This window comes from Phacochoerus africanus, chromosome 3, assembly GCF_016906955.1.
Source record: "Phacochoerus africanus isolate WHEZ1 chromosome 3, ROS_Pafr_v1, whole genome shotgun sequence".
Classification (NCBI taxonomy): Eukaryota; Metazoa; Chordata; class Mammalia; order Artiodactyla; family Suidae; genus Phacochoerus; species Phacochoerus africanus.
Window position 1 is genome coordinate 42,098,496 of NC_062546.1, and position 19,945 is coordinate 42,118,440.

Sequence of the window (19,945 nt, forward strand, 5' to 3'; positions counted from 1 at the left end):
GTTCAAATATTTGTGCCCATGGTTGGCATCAGATTAACACAACAGTAGGTTAAAAAATGCCCCCCAACATTAGTTATAACAGGCTTTGTAATATTCTTTTTATTTGTGGAAAGCTTGGTATGTTTGCTTTTCTATGAACTCACACTGATTCTTTAATTGAAATGATTCATGTACAAAAAATATAACCCTGTTAAAGTGTACAATTCAATGCAAGACTGTGCCCTCATCATCTCATTTCCAGGATATTTTCATTTCCCTGCCAATGAACAATCACCCTTCCTTCCTGAAGCTCCTGATCAACATTTATTTCTGCCTCAACAGATTTCCCTATTCTGGACATTCATATAAATGGACTCATTCAACAAGTGGCCCTTTCTGTCTAGTTTCTTTCATGTATCATGTTTTCAAGGTGCATCCATTATTCAGATCATGGCTGAATAATACTTCATTGTATAGATATACCACATTTGTTTATCCATATAATTAGTTGAGGGACATTTAGGTTGCCTCTTTTTTTGACTACTATGAGTAAAGCTTTGTGAATGTTGTTTTTTCTTTTTTCAATTGTAGAAATTGTTGATTTTTCCATCAACCTATTTGCATTTTAAAAGTTTGTGGAAGAACAGCTTAAGACCACTCAGTGATTGCTCCTATCCAGCAGTGGGAGCAGCAGACCAGTCTTTGGTGGCAGGCTAAGGGCTCCAATCATCAGTGGGGAAATGCTGGATGGGCACAGGGGGCACCTGCACACCTGCAGGCCAGTCTGCAACCTCAGGCTGGGCAGCAGTGAACTCAGGAGTGGAGTGGTCCATTCACCCTGAAATTCCTCCTTAGTCATCACTTTCTCAGCAGCCTCCTGCTCTTCCTTTCCAGTCTTTTTAGGATCTCTGTAGAAACAGAGATCAGGCACGACCTTCCATGAGTGTTCACGGGAGATGGTGCCACACATGCTCAGAACTTCCTGGGTGAGCATCCACCATATCAGACCCACTGAGTGAGCCCTCTTGTTGTTGCACAGGATGACAACATCCACATAATGTGGAGGAGGGTCTGAGTTACACAGAGCAACATCAATCAGGTGAACATAAGAGAACTCTGAGAGAGGTTGGTGGGCAGCCCTGGGATCAGTAACCACTGGGAGTCTGGGCTCCCAGGAGGCTGCCTGGATCTGGTTAGTGGATAGTCCAGGAGTGATGCACCCAGCAGTAGGAGTGGCTCCAGAGGCAGCAGCAAATTCAGCCCAGTTAGCGGGTCACGATTCCTAGACAATAGGTCACTGACATTAGCTAGGTTTTCAACGGCCACAAGGGCACAAGCTGCCATCAAAAGCTCCTCCCAGGTTCCCGCCAGATTTAAGATGCAGATGCCATCACTTCTCCTTTGGTAGATAAACTGTTCCATTTGGAAATCAAAGCTGGTGCCACCTAAGTGGGTTCCTGCTGTAAGGAATTTGAGGACATCTTCCTCCTTTGCAGGACGTTTGGGGCCCCCAACATTGTGAAAGTTTCCCTTAAAGTTATGATGGGAACCCATAACAATGCTGTATGGACACCTGTTTGGGCAGCATGGAAAGGATGACTATTCTTTTACAAGTATTTGTATGAACAGACATCATCAATGCTCTTCTGCATATACCTCAAAATGCAATTGTTGGGTCCTATGGTAACCCCAAATTTAGCATTTAGAGGAATTGCCACACTATTTTGCACAGTAGTTACACCATTTTAGATTCCAAGCAGCAATGTATGATGGTTTGAAATTCTCCACATCCTCACCAACGCTTGTTTTTGTTTGCTTTTTATTATACACAAGCTATTTGGTGTGCAATGGTATTTCCCTGTGATTTTTTTTATATTTCCCTAATAACTAGAGATGTTGAAAATCATTTCATAAATTTATTGTCCACCAGCATATTTTCTTAGGAGAAGCAGCTCTTCAAATCTTTTCCCCATAATGGTCTTTGTGTTGTTGCATTGCAAGAGTTCTTTATATATTCTGAATACTAGGTCATTAACAGGTAAATTGCATGTCAGTATTTCCTCCCATTCTGTAGGATATCTCTTCACTTTAATGATGATGTCCTGTGCAGAACAGTTTTTTGTTGGTTTGTTTTTTGTTTCTTTGCTTGTTTGTTTGTTTTAATGAAGTCTAATTTATCTATCTTCTTCTTTGGTTGCTTGTGCCTTAAGTATCATATCTAAGAAACTACTAGCTAATTCAAGATATGAAGATTTATACTACTGATTCTATGAAAGTTTTGAAATTTTAGTTTTAACATTAAGATCTTTGATCTACTTTGAGTTAAATTTTGTATATGGGGTGTGGAAGGGGTCCAAATTTTTTTTTTTGTCTTTTTAGGGCCCCACCCACAGCATATGGAAGTTCCCAGGGTAGGGGTAAAATTGGAGCTGTAGTTCCAGCCTACACCACAGCCACAGCAAAACAGAATCTGAGCCACATCTGCAACCTACAGCACAGCTCATGGCAATGCCAGATTCTTAACATAATGAGTGAGGCCAGGGATCAAACCTGCATCTTCATGGATTCTAGTTGGGGTCCTTACTGCTGAGCCACAATGGGAACTCCCCAACTTTTTTTTTTCAGTGCTGATATACAGTTGTGTCAGCACCGCCTGTGGAAAACTCAATTTTTGAAATGTTCTGTCACCTTTAACAAAAATAAATTAACTTTACATATGTATGTTTGTTTCTGGACCCTTACTTCTATACCACTTAGCTATTTATCTATTTTTTATTTGTTATTGTTTTTTTTTTCCACCATAGCATGCGGAATTTTCCAGGCCAGGGATCAAACTCTTGCTACAGCAATGACAACACCAGATCCTTAACCTGCTGAGCCAACAGGGAACTCCTACTTGTCTATGTTTATGCCACTACCACACAGTATCGATTACTGTAGCTTTGGATTAAGTTTTGAAATTGGAAAATGTGAACCTTCCAACTTTGTCCTTATTCAGGATAGATTTAGGTATTCTGAGTCCCTTAAATTTCCATGATTTTTAGGATCAGCTTGGGAAATATTGCCATATTAACAAATAAATTCTTCCTATCCATGACCATAAGTTATCTTTACATATGCCTTCTTTCATTTCTTTCAATTATGTTTTGAAGTTTTCAGCGTATGAGTTTCACATTTCTTTGGTGAAATTCATTCCTAGGTATTTCTTATTGGTATTATTATAAATGGAATTGTTTTCACAATTTGATTTTCAGATCATTCATGGCTACTGTATAGAGATAAGATTGATTTTTGTATGTTCATTTCGTATCCTGGAAACTTGCTGACCTTGTTTATTAACACTAGTGGATGTTTATCTCTAAGTATTTTCTCTAGAAAAGATCATGTCTTCTACAAATACAGAAGTGACCACCTTCTGTATTCTGTATGCCTTTTATTCCTTTTTCTTGCCTAATTTGACAGACTAGAATCCCCAGTATTGTGTTCAGTAGGAGCACAAGAACACTTGTCATCGTCCTGATTTCAGGGGGAAACGTTTCAGACTTTCAGTATTAAGTATAATGCTATGTGGTGATTTTATAGATTTCCTTTATCAGTGTGTCCTATATTCCTTGTAAGCTGAATATTTTATCATGAAATTCTTCTGGATTGTGTCAAGTGCTTTTCCTATGTCTATTAATAGGTGGTTCATGTTTTTTATTCTCTTAATGTGGTATATTGCTTTGATTGATTTTCATGTGTTGAATCAACCTTACATTTCTGGGGTAAATCTCATTTAATCATGGTATATAATTCTCTATGTTTCTATATTTCTGTATTCAGTTTGGTATTATATTTTGAGAATTTTTGAACCGATGGTCCTAATAGATATGCATATCTAGTTTTTTTTTTTTTCTTGTAATATCTTTTCCAATGTTGGGAAGTGTTTCTTCCTCTTCTATATATTGTAAGAGTTTGTAAAGTTTCCTTTCCTAATTTTTTCTTTAAACATTTGGTAGATTCACCAGTGAAGCCATCTGATCCTGTACTTTTCTTTGTGAGATGTTTGTTGATTACTAACTAAATCTCTCCTTGTCATAAATCTATTCAGATTTTGGTATTGAATCAGATTCTGATATTTTTATTTTCTTTCTATTACCATTTAAGGTGATGTGCTTTTCTGTAAGCTCGATAAGGACATTATTCAGGAGAAATCTATCCTTAGCCTGCTCTCATCTGGAAAATTAAATGATTAAAAGTCCACATTTTTCCTATCTTAGATCTTGTACAACATTATTGTAGGTCCTTGGACTCTGAGCTTATCATCAGGGGTCAGGAAGACAACTTGGTTTATGCTGCATAGTCATGAAGGATCTCAGTGTTAGACTTTCAGTCTTACATTTAGATTATAGTATCTATATGGTTATGGGGGCATGGGGGGGAGTACCATAGCAGTGAAAGAAAATTTAAGATCTTGCTCCTCGCTATTTAAAGTTCAGTCCATGGACAATGGCATCACTATTTTATGAGAGATGTTCCTATATGTAAAATGTAAGGCACTCCCCTCAAACTACTGAACCTGAATACACATTTAAACAAGAGCCCCTGGTGATTCATGTGTACATTAAAGTTTGAGAAGCACTGCCATAGATAATCTAGCCATGGATTGTTGAAATTTGATTGTATACACTCCATTAAACAAGGCCTTGGGGAATTTAAAAGGGTGTTTTTGGTTTTTCTAGATATTCTGCTGCCTTCAATTGCAAAAGCAACAAGGCAGCTAAAATATTCTAACCTCAAAATGGTCTCTTATAAATTATTAGCTGAGCTATGTTAACTATCACTCTGTACAATGTTGCAGTAAAATTTGTACGGCGAGAAACAGAGAAGTCAGACTATTTTCCCCAAGAATGTTTAAATATGCCTCCTAGAGAAATTCCATATACTGAACATAGTCCACATCTTCTTTGGCTACTTCTTGAAAGAGATGCCAAATGTCATTCTTAGACTTTGAAGAGGGAGAGGGAAAAATAATAAGCATGGCTGCAGGTGCAGGTGTTACCTTGTTTCATAAATAAAATTTCCTTCTCTTTTTTTTTTTGGTCTTTTTCTCCTTTTAGGCCCGCATCTGCGGCATATGGAGGTTCCCAGGCTAGGGGTCTAATCAGAGCTGTAGCTGCCAGCCACAGCCACAGCCACAGCAATGCCAGATCTGAGCCACGTCTGCAAACTACACCACAGCTCACGGCAACACCGGATCCTCAACCCACTGAGCGAGGTCAGGGATCGAAGCCGCAACCTCATCGTTCCTAGTTGGATTCGGTTCGCTGCACCACAATGGGAACCCCCCCCCCTTTTTTCTTCTTCTTTTTTTTTTTTTTTTGGTCTTTTAGGGCCACACCTGTGGCATATAGAAGTTTCCGGCTAGAGGTTGAATTGGAGCTGCAGCTGCAGGCCAAACGACAGTCACAGCAACACCAGATTCAAGCCACATCTGTGACCTACACTGCAGCTTGCGGCTATGCTGGATCATTTAACCCACTGAGCAAGGGCAGGGATTGAATATCCTCATGGATACTGCTCGGGTTCTTAACCCACCGAGCCAACAATGGGAACTCAATTTTTTTTTAATTTCTAAAACTTATTGAATATATGAGTTATCACATTATATGAGAAATGTATTAGTAAGTTGTCCAGGGGTCTTGGGAGAAAAGGTGCTATAAGAAAAAAAAAAGATGAATGGATATCAAGAATGGCCTTAAATTCAGTGCTTTAAAAGCAGAGCCTGAAATAGGGATTTGGATTCAGGTGATATATGGAGGGAGGGTGCCAGGGCAGAGGGCTGTAAGGGGAGCAGCGTGGGGGAGAAATGAGTTTGTGTCATATCAACCTTCAACATGACCCCCCAAGGAGCTCTGGTGTGTGGATTTCACCATGGAGCCCCCTTTGAGGCAAAAGGACTAGCCTGCAGTGGCTCCATGTCAATCAGTTATTGTCCACCTCTGGAGGGTAAATGTGACCACCTGCATGAGGCTGTTGCCCCTCGGCTGAGGGATACTCTCCAGGAAGGGTCCCTGTGACAGCCAGCAGAGCAGGTGTGGGAGGTAAGCATCAGCTGGGAAAGGAGATCTGGGCGGGGCACCAACAGGGCTGCAAGAGAATCACATTGGGAGGGGACAGTGACTCTAACACATTCTTATTATTAATTAAACACAAAGCTCAATAAAATCTGAGTGCCTCATAGGAGACAAAAGCAGATATTGATATGGGGTATATTTTCCATTTATGTATCTATATATTTTTTGGACATGCCCACAGCATGCAGAAGTTCCCAGGCCAGGGATCAAACCCGTACCACAGCAGTGACCCAATCCACAGCAGTGGCAATGCTGGATCCTTAACTATTAGGCCACCAGGAAACTCCTATCCATATTGACTGAATACATATAATTTTAGCCCCTGTCATGGGTACAACTCTAAGCTGGGCAATCTATGGTTTTTTTAAAAGTATTTCAGTATATGCGTCTTAATTAGGGTTCCCTTAAATACAAATCCTGAGAGAAGGACTTGTACACAGGTAATATATCTGGGAAGTAACTCCAGGAAGCACAAGGTATTGGGGGGGGGGATAGAGAGGGTGAGATAGGGAAGGGAGAAAAGGCTTATTCCAAAACAGACTGTGAGCTGTTTGCAGTAACAGCCTTTGGATCTTAGGTCACCACTTTGAGCAAACAAGACTAATTCCATTGGCAAATTTTTGAGAAATGCCCCCAGAATTGGGCCACAGACTCCCAAACTTTGTATGAGGATTCGTCGGGAGGTGTTAACTCTGCAGCCCAGCCTGGCTGCCCTGGTTGTGACTTTTTCAGAGAAAGAGATAAGAAATTATCTTAAAGAAAATTTCATATAAGAAGCCAGGTTTGAATACAGGGCTTGAAAGATTGCTCCATCTTTGATAAATGATGGACTAAGGGATGTGACGCTATACCAAAGGTGAAGGAAGGAAGTTTGAACTTGACCTTGCAGAAAATGAGATGTTATAGAGATTAATATGGGGGTATTATATAATAAAAGCACTGATTTGTTGAGATCAACATAACAGAAGAGAGGGGCAAGATGGACAGGGACACAACCATTCAACAAATATTCACTCAATACCAGCTGCATACCCAGCACTAATAGTATCAGGACCAGGGAGAGAGCTTTCCAAAATTCATTGATCTCTTGGTCCTCCAGCCTGATTTAGGTCAGAACTGAGTGATATTTCCCCAAAGGCGAATATTAGCCCTTACTCTGCTTCACACGCGGTCCACTCTAAGGAGTCAGGGAGTCCACCCCAGCTGAGTCAGGTGACCTGGTGGGGTCCTGGAAACATCTGAGGGAATTCTGCATCAGGTGGGCTGGGAGGCAACTGAGCTAAAGTTCAGGAGGGCAGGGCTCCCATCCTCTCCCAATACCACTCCGTTCCTTTTTATCTAAAAGGAAGGAGACCAAACTTGAGATTGTCCACAGCCTTACCCTACAAACTCTCCTTTGATAAAACCCCAACACTCACCCTTCCTTTTCTTTTCTCTTTTCTTTTCTTTTGCTTGCTTGCTTGCTTGCTTGCTTGCTTGCTTGCTTGCTTTCTTTCTTTCTTTCCTCTCTTTCTTTCTTTGCTTTTCTTCTTTCTTTTTTGCTTTTTAGGGCCATACCTGTAGCATATGGAAGTTCCCAGGGGTCCAATTGGATCTGCAGCTGCCTGCCTATGCCACAGCAGCACAGGACCCAAGCAGCATCTGCAATCTACACCATAGCTCATGGCAATGCTGCTTCCTTAACCCACTAAGCAAGGCCAGGAATGGAATCCACATCATCGTGGATACTAGTCAGGCTCATCACCACTGAACCACCATGGAAACTCCCCAACCCTCATTTGATGGAACTAGTCCTTGGGGAATTTTCTACCTCCTCAAAAACGTCACTCATCCAATATGTCCCCTCAAAAAGGTCCAAAAATGCTTTGGTCCTGCCTTTAACCAGCGTGGCAAAGTCACTCCTCATTTTAAAGGTCATTTGCCCATTTGCAAGGCCCATAAAGCAACCTTACTATTTTTTATTTGTTTCAAATTAGCCACCTTGTATTTCTGTTAAATAAAAATCCAGCAGAAATTCTCCACCTCATCAATTTTCATGACTCATAGCAAATTCAGACCCACGTTCCTTTGGTGCAGAAAGCTCTTCTGTGGTGTGTCTCAGCTTTCGATCTACATGAACGAATATCTTTAAATGAAGTTACGCAAAATGTATTATTTCCCATTGTAAATTTTTAAAGAAAAAAATCATACTTGTGACAAAAATGCGCCTATTAATAACAGAATAGACCACACCTATGGAAAGTCTTTCTATTCAGAATATAGAACCACCACAAAGCCAGGGAGATGGGGCTTCGAGAAACCTTAGCCATAGAATCCCAGAATAAACAAAATACCAACCCAAATCAATAAAACAACAATAAACAGCAGTGCTTATAAGCATTCCCAGAGCTTCATGGTCAATAGCAGAATCTAAACATGCCAGATGGTAAACTTCCCAGTCTACACAGAGATCTGAGCTGTGCTTCTCTGGATAAAGCCATCTGAGTGAATCAATAGCACACATTATCCTTGAGTTGTGGGGTAAAGTTGGCAAATGCAAGTTCAATCAAAGGCAATACTGTAACAAGTGTTCTAAGTGTAATAATAATAAATTTCAACAGCCACATTAACAGAACCCGCAAGACCCCAAACCTAGGTGGCAATTAAAGCTGCTATTTTAAACAGAGAAAAATCAAACTGTGTAGAAAAGAGGCATGTAATTGGTCACATATGTTGGAAAGGTCTAGATTCCCAAACAAGCGGTATTTTTAAATTCCATGGGGAAAAAAAAAAAAAAAAGCACTTATGGCTAATGTTGCAGCACTAAATTGCACTAAGTGAACATTTTCATTTGGTTGCTATTTTTGATAAAGAAACTATTACTCAATGTTCCATGAGGGCTGGATTCCAGAGGGATCAGATCGTAAATGTCATGTGTTAATAAGAATTTGGTGGAAAGAAACAGTCTGTCAGCCTTGGACATGCAGTAATGATCCCTTAATTTTTGTGCATATAACAACTTTGGAAAATACTTTTGTTTCCTTTTTGGGATTTGAAAGTATAGCTAAAAAAAAATAAAAAAAATAAACAGTAAGTGTTCGCTTTACATATTTGCATTCTCTAGCCAGAAACATCATTCAAAATCTGAAGTTTCATTAAAAAGATCAACTTAGAAAAGACTTTAAATGCCATTCAGTCCAAGTTTCCTGTCTATATAAGAATTCCAGACAGGTATTTATTCTTGGCTTAGATATTTGTGGGAGAAGGGTAATTGGGTCATTTGTTGAAATCTCACTCTATTACAGGCCAGGACTGTTTTTCCTCCTCCATTCCTTCCTTATTTCCTTCCTTCCTTCCTTCCTTCCCTCCTTCCTTCTCTCCCTCCTTCTTTCCCTCCTTCCTTCCTTCTTTCCTTCCTTCCATCCCTCCCTACTTCCTTCCCTGCTTCTTCCTTCCTTGCTTCCCTCCTTCCTCCCTCCCTCCTCCCCTCACTCCTATGCCCGCTCTTTCCTCATGGTCTTCCTCCTCCTTTGTCTCCTTTTCACCTTCCCTTACCATCTCCCTCCCTTCATTTCCTTCCTTCTTTCCATCGTTACTCTTTATACTTTCTTCCCTCCTTCTATCCCTTCCTTTCCTAAAAAATAAATAAATAAAAAATAAAAACAACTTAATTTGTTTGAACGACTATTGTGGCTAAAGCTCCATTCCCTCCAATCCTCCAATCTTCCTGTGTGTGCCTGTGTCCGTGTGCATGCAGTTCTCAGACTCAGAGCCCTTCAGAAAGAGTCTATTTGGTTTGTGGGACACTCTTCTCCCAGATTCCACCAAATTTCCACACCTCTCCTTTCCCAACTTCCAAATATCTCCCCAAACTCACACACATGGTTTACAAACTGGAAATCAGGAACACATATTAGAGACGGAGGATTATTTTGAATGCACATCCTTGTGCTCTTTCTTCTGCTTAGAAGCTCGCTCCCCTACTTTATGGTCTGTCCAGTTTGGGATGGTAGAAGCTGCTTTACACTTTTGACCCCACTGCCTCGTAAACAGGCCCCTATGCTGGCACATTCTTACTCTGATAGGCCACCAGTATGGTCATCCTTCAAGGCCAAGCTCAAATGTTATAAGGAGACTTCCTTGGTGATAAGCTAACTTGGTGATTTTTTTCCATCTCTTACAAGAACTGAAGATATATAACCGAGTCAATCATGGTCTCTGCAAGGCTGATCTCAACATACTGCCAAAATCAGAAGAAATATTGATCTCATATCCAGAAAGTGTATAAAAGTAGCCAAAACCTTTTGTAGGCTCTTAAAAGATACCAAAGGCAAATTGTATTCATTAAACCTAATGTGAAATATTTTAACACATCAAGTAGTTTTTTAATATTTATATATATATATATGAAGAGAGTGACCTACATAGATATAGATACACGTATATATTATTTCAAACAAATAATAAATATTATATAAATAGTGTAACTCATGGCAGGAGTAGGTTAATCTTGAAAGTAACTATTTTTTTTTCTCTCTTATTTTCTTTTAAAATCTATTCTGTGATGGTTCTTCCCTTGCCCCTGGATGAAAAACCTTAGCCAGCCCCATGACATATCTGGTCAAAGCCAGGTCATAACATGTCCCATGACTTTAAATTAGAACAGTAATGAAAATGTCCAGTCCTTGTAACTGTCAGAGGCCTTTGCCAGGGCTTGCTGCCCCTGTAGAAGCCTGCCTTAAGGAAGAGGGGAGCAGTTGGGAAATTTATTTCCTTTCCATAGCCTCCTTCCACAGTTCTCTCTGTTTGCTTTCTGACCTATCTAGGATTAGAGCCTGAGAAGAGGTTACAGAAAAGTTTATATTTGACTGAAACTCTTATAAGCTGCCTTTGTACCTTCTGATAATAAAGCAGCACATAGTGTATGGCGATACAGCATATTAAGTGTAGCAAATATTTTTTAAAATTCAAATCAGAACAAAGAAGGAAATGGAAGCCATCCATACCCCCCCCCAAATGACCTCTGTCAACATTTAGGTGGACCATACTGACATTTAATTTTTATTTTTAGATATACATATTACATATATATGTTTATGGAAGGTTTCTTTTTGAAATCCTAGCAAAGAAGCTTAACTGTCATATAATTCTTGAGGGTAATGAATGAAAATAAATCATACATCATCTGTTGATAACTATAACTCCTTTGCCCCTTACAAATATGCCAGAAAATGCCATAGTGCTCAGGTTAATACCCTAGACCTCAGAGTTAGACTCCTGGGACCCCACGACAATATCCTCTCACTTATTAACTTATTTACAAAGGGCTCTTTGGTAAATAAAATCAATCAATGCTCTATGTCTCAGTTTTATAATCTGCAAAATGGGGATAATCATAGTAACTTTCCTCTTAGGGTTGTTATGAAATATAAAACATAAGTGAAAAATGTACGTTTAGCATTCTTAGAAAGGTGTCCAGCAGATGGTAAGTTCTTCATGACTGTTAGCTATGAAGATGATGATGATGAAAATGATGTTGACAGAATCACAAAGAGGGAAATACATTTCTCCAGAAGCTTGTAATTTATTTATGAGATGAAATGATGGTAAGCCAAACAGAGAAGCTTCCAATGCTAACATGATGGTTTTGATTTCTTAAAAATAAGTCCCAACAGGTTTTAATAAAAAAGGTAGACGTTGGGAGAACTTAACATTCATTTAAGTATATTTGGTAAAATACACACACACACACACACACACACACACATACATACATACATTTTTTGAACATTTGTCTGGGTCTTTCTCATGGCCACTAAATTTCAGCCACTTTTCTGGGATATAGTGATGAGGGTAAGCTGTTCTAATCCTAAGAAACAGAGGGCAACCTCCTCCTATGAGGAAAGGCATACATGAAGCTCACTGGTCTATCAGCTGTCGGCTCTGCAGCCCCCTGCATCTTCACTACATTTGTCTGATGGGAGCAGATCAGAAAAAAGGATGAAGCTGATGGAGCAGCATTATTCCCACCTACCCAGTCACCTGCCAGTGGCTCCCCAGAAACTGGTGTGACTGGAGCACGTCTTCTGCAAGTGGGAGGCCCACCAAGGACTGGGGAAGACAGCACAGACTAAGAATTCAGAAGCTGGGAGTTCCTGCTGCAGCACAATGGGATCAGCAATGTCTCCACAGCACCAGGGCACAGGTTCGATCCCCTGCCTGGCACCGTGGGTTAAAGGATCCGGCAGAGCTGAACTGGGAACTCCATTTGCCATGGAACAGGCAAAAAAGAAAAAAGAATCCAGCAGCTGGTATCCTTCAGGTATAAGCTGTCAGCATGGGGAAGGGCAGTTAATGATCCTAAGTCCAGATTCTTCAATAATGTCAGTCTGAATGTTTGCAGGCTTTTCTTTTCCTTTCGTTCACTGGGCCAGGGTTTTGAGCCATGACTAGGAGTTTTTCAAGGAGTAAAGTGGGAACATTCCATACAAAAGAATTTATCTTTAATAAAATGAAACAGGCTGGGTCTCAGAAGTGGCTCCTGAAAGCCCCATGTGATCATTCTAAGTCAGTGGTTCTCAGTCCTGGTTGCTTAGTTAGAACTATTTGGGGAGATTTTAAGAATCCCAGTGCCCAGGCTGTACCAAGACCAATTCAATCAGGCATGCAGAGAATGGGACAAAGCATCAGCATTTGTTAAAAGTCCCCTGGGTTATTTCAGTGGGCAGCCAAGCTTGAGAACCCCTGCTGTAGACAGTAGCTGCAGAGTCCAGCTTTGTTCAGACAGGTGCATCCCTTCTCTGTGTACTGAGACCCCACATCTCAGCTTAGTTCCTTGATCACAAGGGGAATGGGATGCAGCTTAGAGGACCACAGCCAGGCAGAGGAAAAGCAGCTTGGTTTTATAGCCTGAAAGCTCTGGCTTCATATCCCAGCTCTGTCACTAACTTTTTAACTGCATGGACATGGATCAATTTCCAAGCCTCATTTTCCTTCCTGTTCACTCAGTGGGAATAATAATAATATCAACTTTGCAAGGGTTGTCTGAAATTAGAGGAGATGGAAAGTGCTTTGCACAGCACCTGAAACGTGATAAGGGTTTGATAACTGAGAGTTGTTATAGTTATCCGTAAAAACCTACAATTTTAGAAATAAAATAGAGTGCATGCTATTGACAGAGGAACAATGACACCACAGTCATATACATAGGAGAGCATGTTTCAAATGAATGTATGTTCACAGTACTGATTTCTTTAATGTTAACGCCTGGCTCTAAATTCATAAGTGTTCATAATTATGGATATTAACTTTCTAAATGCAGGAGGTATTTCCCACGCAGGCTGTGATGCAGAAAGCAAACTGAAATTCAATGGATGCTCTCAGTGTCTCTGTTGAAGACCTCTAAAGGATGTGAGACATTATTGCATCCATCTTGGCAGGTATCCAGTGGAGTAGATAAGAATGTCTGCTGTCATCCAAGGACAGATCAACTAAGTGGCCTGAGAACTCCTGGAGTCATAAAATAATAAAATGTTTTACTTGCAAGAGATCATCTAGTTCAATGATTTTAAAATATATATATTCTCCTGGCAGTGAAACACTTTCCTCAATAGAAATCTTAACTGTTAGTGCCCAGTACTTGTAAGTGAAATTCTTCTTGTTGAAGCAAGACTTCCGCACTTTGCCCTGAAGGGTTGTTTGGAGTTCTAGAGGTTCCAAAGAACCATTTGTGGTAGATTGTTCCTTTGGTAGCAGCCAATGAAACTCCCACTGTTGTGTTTTCTCCTCTGGCACTGAGTATGGCCTTGGCCATGTGGCTAGCCATCACCAATGGGACATTAACAGTCATGATGCAAGTAGATACAGTCTTGCTTTTTTGGTATTCCCACTCTTTGAAATGGTTGCCATGCTGTAATAAAGCTTGGGCTGGGCTTTACGATGAGATCATGAGAAAAAAGAGACCATGAAGAGGAGCATGGAGGTATCAGATTCCTAAGTGAAGCCCTCCTAGATCCTCCAGCCCCAGTTTAGTCTTCAACAATCGCACCCTTATGAAAGATTTCAAGTGAGACCAGGAGAAAAAATGCCCAGCCATGCCCAGCCCAGATTACACATTAATGAGGAAATAAAATGATCACTACTTTAAGCCACCAAGTTTGGAGATGAGTGGTGGTTATATAGCAGCAGATAGCTGAAAAGTTATTTTACTACAGCCTCTCTAGTATCACTAGCATCTACCACTGTAGCTTGGATTAAGAAACTTCTTTAACTGAGTTAAGTGGGGCACAGTGGAAACAAATCCAACTAGTATCCATGAGGATGAGGGCTTTACCCCTGGCCTCGCTCAGTGGGTCAGGTATCCGGCATTGCCATGAGCTATGATGTAGGTCACAGACATGGCTCAGATCCCACATTGCTGTGGCTGTGGTGTAGGCCAGCAACTGTAGCTCCAGTTCAACCCCTAGCCTGGGAACTTCTATGTGCCACAAGTGTGGCCCTAAAAAGGGGTGTGAGGGGGAGAAACTTCTTTAATAATAAGCATTGAACTAATATGATTAACCAAAATGTACAACTAAAAATACAATCAAAATCTTCTTGTTCTGAATTCAGCCTCTGTGCTACAATTCACCTGATCCTGTATTAGCTGAATAAAACATTTTAACTCTAGATATTCATTCTAGATTCCTTAACATTAGTTATACTTTGAGATAGAAAGGACTATTTTGGTCCTTAACTCCCTAAGTCTCAACTAAGAAAAGAGCTAAGAATAAGAGGCTTTTAAGCAATGAAATAAGATGTTACAACATCCATGGACTTTTCTTAGAAGAGACAGTCTCTCTCACAACTTGCATGCCCTTATTTTAAACAAAATTCTATTTTAACATGGCTTTCTGGACTCCTGACTCATAGGAATCACGTGTGTGTGTCTATACATTTATATATAATGTATAAAATATAAAAAATAAAGGGCATATACATTCATACATAAATTTACTAGATGAAATTTGTATTTAATTGGATTATACTGTATATGTCAAAAACCAGGTCAGATCACACTTGAACACCACTCAAGCATTCTGTTGGAATTTCACCATATCAGTGAGCATTCAATCTGAGATATTTCTCAGCAGAGCTTCTGTGACAGGGGCTCTGACCTGTATGCTTTGCCCTCACAATGAATCTTTGACTCCAGTCTGTTTTTCACCACTGCTACCATCACTGCCACACCTGGTAGTTAAGTACTATTCTTTCAATCCTCCAGGCCATAGATCAGGCTTTTATAAGTGTACAGAAAGAAGTTTGGTGGCTACTAGTGGATTTATTTCCTTCCTTTCCCCAAAAGAACATGGCATGGCAGGGAAATTTATTTCCTCTTAGAATTTGAGAGGATTTTGGAGGCTGTGAACTACACCCCACAATATTGGATTTAAAAATTCACTTCTCTTGATTTCTCAGAATCAAATACTAAACTCTATTCTCCTGCTCAGTGGATGAAGCATTCCATCTCATTGTTAAAGCATAATTTTCCCAAGATAACATAATAACGCTCAGGCAAATATAAAATGAACACATGTCAGGAAGTTCCTGTTGTGGTGCAGTGGAAATGAATCCACCTAGTGTCCATGAGGATGCAGGTGAGCTGTGGTGTAGGTTGCAGACATGGCTGGGATCCTGTGTTGCTGTGGCTGTGGCATAGGCTGGCAGCTGCAATTCTGATTCAGCCCCTGGTCTGGGGACTTCCATATGATGTTGGTGCAGCCCATAAATAAATAAGTAAATAAATAAATAAAAGCAAAAAATAAATAAATAAAATGAACACATCTCAAAGATTTTTTCAACTCATTAATTACTGAGAGAGTGTTGAAAAGAACCCAAAGAACATTTGAGAAGATAGGTATGTATAGGTAAGTCAATAAAGGCAAGGTTAAGATAGGATTTCAGGGATAGATATAAAACTGGTTATAAACCATAGCCTTTGAGGTGACCTATTCAAGTGATCAGAAATCATTTTCATCTCCACTGAACATGATTCTGCTCCATGACAGTACGTACCTTGAATAAGTCTGAGACTGCTAACCAATAGCAAACCATGAGTTAAAGGACAAGCATTCACCTAATCCCTGGATGAGTCTGCACCTTCATAGGGCACTGAAGAAACAAGGCCCCCACTACTGTCTGCTTTTGTCTAAATTTTGAGTAATTTTTTATTAAAACTCATTATTACTGCATCTGTCTCTGCTTGTCTGTGGGTTCATGCAAGAAGCATGGCCTTTTAGAAGCCAGGAAATTGAAAAACGGCCAGGCCTTAGGCCCAGTAGTAGGCCATTGTCTTTACCAGTGCTCCTCCTGTGACCAAATCTTGATGTCATGTTCAACCCTCGACCATGTCCCCCTCCCATCAGTGTAGGGGACAGACACTAGGATAACCCCCAATGACCATACCTTCTGATATCTCTGTCTTTGTATAATTCCTCCCTCTTGTGTGAGAGTGGGATCTGTCCCCTGCCTCTAGCTCATACAGTATTGAAAAGGTGAAGTAATCTTACAGATGGAATTTAAACCCCAAATCAGTTGATTCTTTGGAAAAGGAGATTCTCCAGGGTGGGCCTAAATTAATCAGGTAGGTTTGGTTTAATCAAAGCCCTTAAAAGGAAGACTGAGCCACCCCTGAGCCCAGAGATTATCGCCCTGGCCTTCAAGAAGTAAGCTGCTATCAATGCCCCCCTCAGTGGGTTAAGGATCTGGCATTGCTGCAAGCTTGCAGATGTGGCTCAGATCTGGCGTTGCCTCGGCTGTGGCATAGGCTGGCAGCTGCAGCTCTGATTTGACACCTAGCCTGGGAACTTCCATATTCCATGGGTGTGGCTGTAAAAGGGGGAAAAAAAGAAGTAAGCTGCCATATGAGAGCTATACAGCAAAGAGCTGCAGGTATCACCTAGCATGAGTGTGGACCCAAGTGAGCCAGCAAGAAAACCTAAGTCCTACAACCACAAGAAATGGAATTCTGCCAACAACTATGTGTTCTTGAAAGAAGATCCCTAAGCTCCAAAAGGGAACAAGCCCAGACAACACCTTGATTACGGCCTTGTGGGGCCCTGAGCAAAAGCTCCACCTAAGTTTTAATCAGACTCCTAACCCAGAGAAACCATGAAACTGTGAGTGTGTGTTGCTTTAAGCCACTAAGTCCCTGATCAGACTCAGTAAATTAGAATTTCCCAGGGTGTGGATCAAGCACTGGTATCTTTTACTTGAGCCCCAGGGACTCCAACATGTGGGGGGGCATGAGGTAAATGTCCAGAAGACTTGGAGTGAGCACCAATAGGAGGCTGTGTTATGGGGGGAGGCTAGTTACTCAATCATGAACCACTGAACCTCTGGGGACCCATATAAGCTCTGTCCTCAGACTAATGGAAACTGGGTGTAGTGAGAGAGGAGAAATTATGTCACCACTGGCTCCTGTCACCAATGGTCCAAAGACCAGTTTCCAGGGGATAGTTGGTAGGAAAAGAGGGCAGAATCAATCCTCCCATAGATCATCTGCCTCTAACCCCAAACTTTGGAGACCTAGAAGAGGAACATGTGACCCTCACATTATCTCCTTTCACTTTTTCCAAGAGGTTGAGTGTTCTAACTTCCTAGAGATGGACGATGAGATATTTCACATTGATACAAATTCTCTGTAAAAATTTAGTAGCTCTCTTATCTTAAGAAAGGAAGAAAAGAAATAGGAAAGTCAGCACCTTCTCAGCCTTTCTGAAATAACAGAGCTGAGATGAGTGAGCTTCTGTGCCCTGATCTTCCAAGAAGCTGGAGCCTCCTTCACACTCTACCCCCAAAATCTAGCATCAGGGTTTCTCCTGTGAGTCCTTGTGGCTGGGACCTCCCCCAGTCATGGTTGAAGAGAAGCACAGTCTCCTTTCCAGAAAGAAGTTCTATGCAGACAAGAAATACAAGGCAATTCAATTACATTCTAACTGACTCTAATTGGCCCTCCCATGGTCTGTTAAATTCTTTATCTGCAGCCTCGTAGGTAGTGCATTAGAAACGCTGTAACACCTCTAGCATGCCCTGCAGAACACACAGAAAATTAAAAAAAAAAATCAACCAAGCAGCTGAGCTTGGAAAAAGAGAGCTCTACTAGGGGTCAATAAAATGGAGGGGTTTTTAGGAACTGGATGAGGCAATCTTAGGGGGAATGTGAAACATCTGACTGCCTTCTCAATGCAGACAGAGAAGACAAATGTTCTTGAGGGGCACTAAGAGAAGTTTCTTAAACTGACATATCTTCCAAGAAGCATTTCTACTTTCCTTCGTTTGTTGAGTATGTATAGATGTGCTGGGCACCATGTCAGGGCTGGAGATGTAGAGCAGAGAGGACATCTATAGCCTGGGAAAGAAGACTCAGCAAGATGATATCTGGCCCAGATGAAGTTGCATGGCGGGGTGAAGAGAACCAGCCATGAATGCTCCAAACAGCAGAAAGAGCCAGGGTGAAGGGTCAGATTTCAGAGTGGACCCCATAGAACTGACCTGAGCCTCAAGCTCCTGGAAAACAAGGAAATGGCCCCCCCTCCCATTCTCTTTTCCTCCAGAATGGCCTCCTGCAGTGAACACCCCTTTCAGTGCACATAAAAAAATGCTCAACATAACTAATTATTAGAGAAATGCAAATCAAAACTACAATGAGGTACCACCTCACACCTGTCAGAATGGCCATCATTAATAAGTCCACAAATAACAAAAGCTGAAAGAGGTGTAGAGAAAAGGGAACCCTCCTACAGTGTTGGTGAGAATGTAAACTGGTACAACCACTATGGAAAACAGTACAGAGGTACCTCAGAAAACTTAATATAGAACTACCATATGATCCAGCAATCCCACTCCTGAGCATATATCTGGACAAAACTTTCCTTCAAAAAAATACATACACCTCTATGTTCACTGCAGCACTATTCACAATAGCCAAGACATGGAAACAACCTAAATGTCCATTGACTGATAAATGGATTAAGATGTGGTATATATACACAATGAAATATTACTCAGCCGTAAAAATAAACAAAATAATGCCATTTGCAGCAACGTGGGTGGAGCTAGAGATTCTCATACTTAGGTAAATCAGAAAGAGAGAAAGACAAATACTATATATCACTTATGTGAAGACTCTAAAATATGGCACAGATGAACCTATTTACAGAACAGAAACAGACTCACAGACATAGCGAAGAGACAGTGGTTGCCAAGAGGGAGGGGGAGGAAGTGGGATGGACTGGGGGTTTGGCGTTAGTAGATGCAAACTATGACATTTAGAATGGATAAGCAATGAGGTCCTTCTGTATAGCAGAGGGAACTATATCCAATCACGTATGATAGAACATGATGAAAGACAATATGAGAAAAAGAATGTATATAAATGTATGACTGGGTCACTTTGCTGTACAGCAGAAATTGACAGAATATTGTAAATAACTATAATTTTAAAAAAAATTTAAAAAAAGATTCTCACCTTCCCCTGGGGCCCTGAACTTTAATCCCCCTTCAACATGAATCAGCAGATACCCACCCCTTACAGCCCCTTTTGAGAATAGAACATGCTCTGATCTACTATCTTGTCATGCCTCCCGCTTCAGCCCATGCCCCCCTGCCCACTCCAGGTTCTGTCCAGCTTTGTCTGTTCTTCTCTAAGCAGGCAGACCTCAGAGATTTACAGATTCAGTTCTAGACCACTGCCATATAGCACATATTGCAATAAATAAGCCACATGCTTTATATGCATTGGTGTCCCAGTGCATATAAAAGTCACATTAAAAAAAAAAAAAAGGAGTTCCCTTGTAGTGCAGTAGCTTAAAGATCCATCATTGTCACTGCAG

At 40.7% G+C, this 19,945-nt stretch overlaps 1 pseudogene; it reads right to left on the bottom strand.

The window, feature by feature from the left end:
* Window positions 1-627: 627 nt before the first annotated feature.
* Window positions 628-13,923, bottom strand: LOC125121884 (40S ribosomal protein SA-like; annotated as a pseudogene).
* Window positions 13,924-19,945: the final 6,022 nt, after the last annotated feature.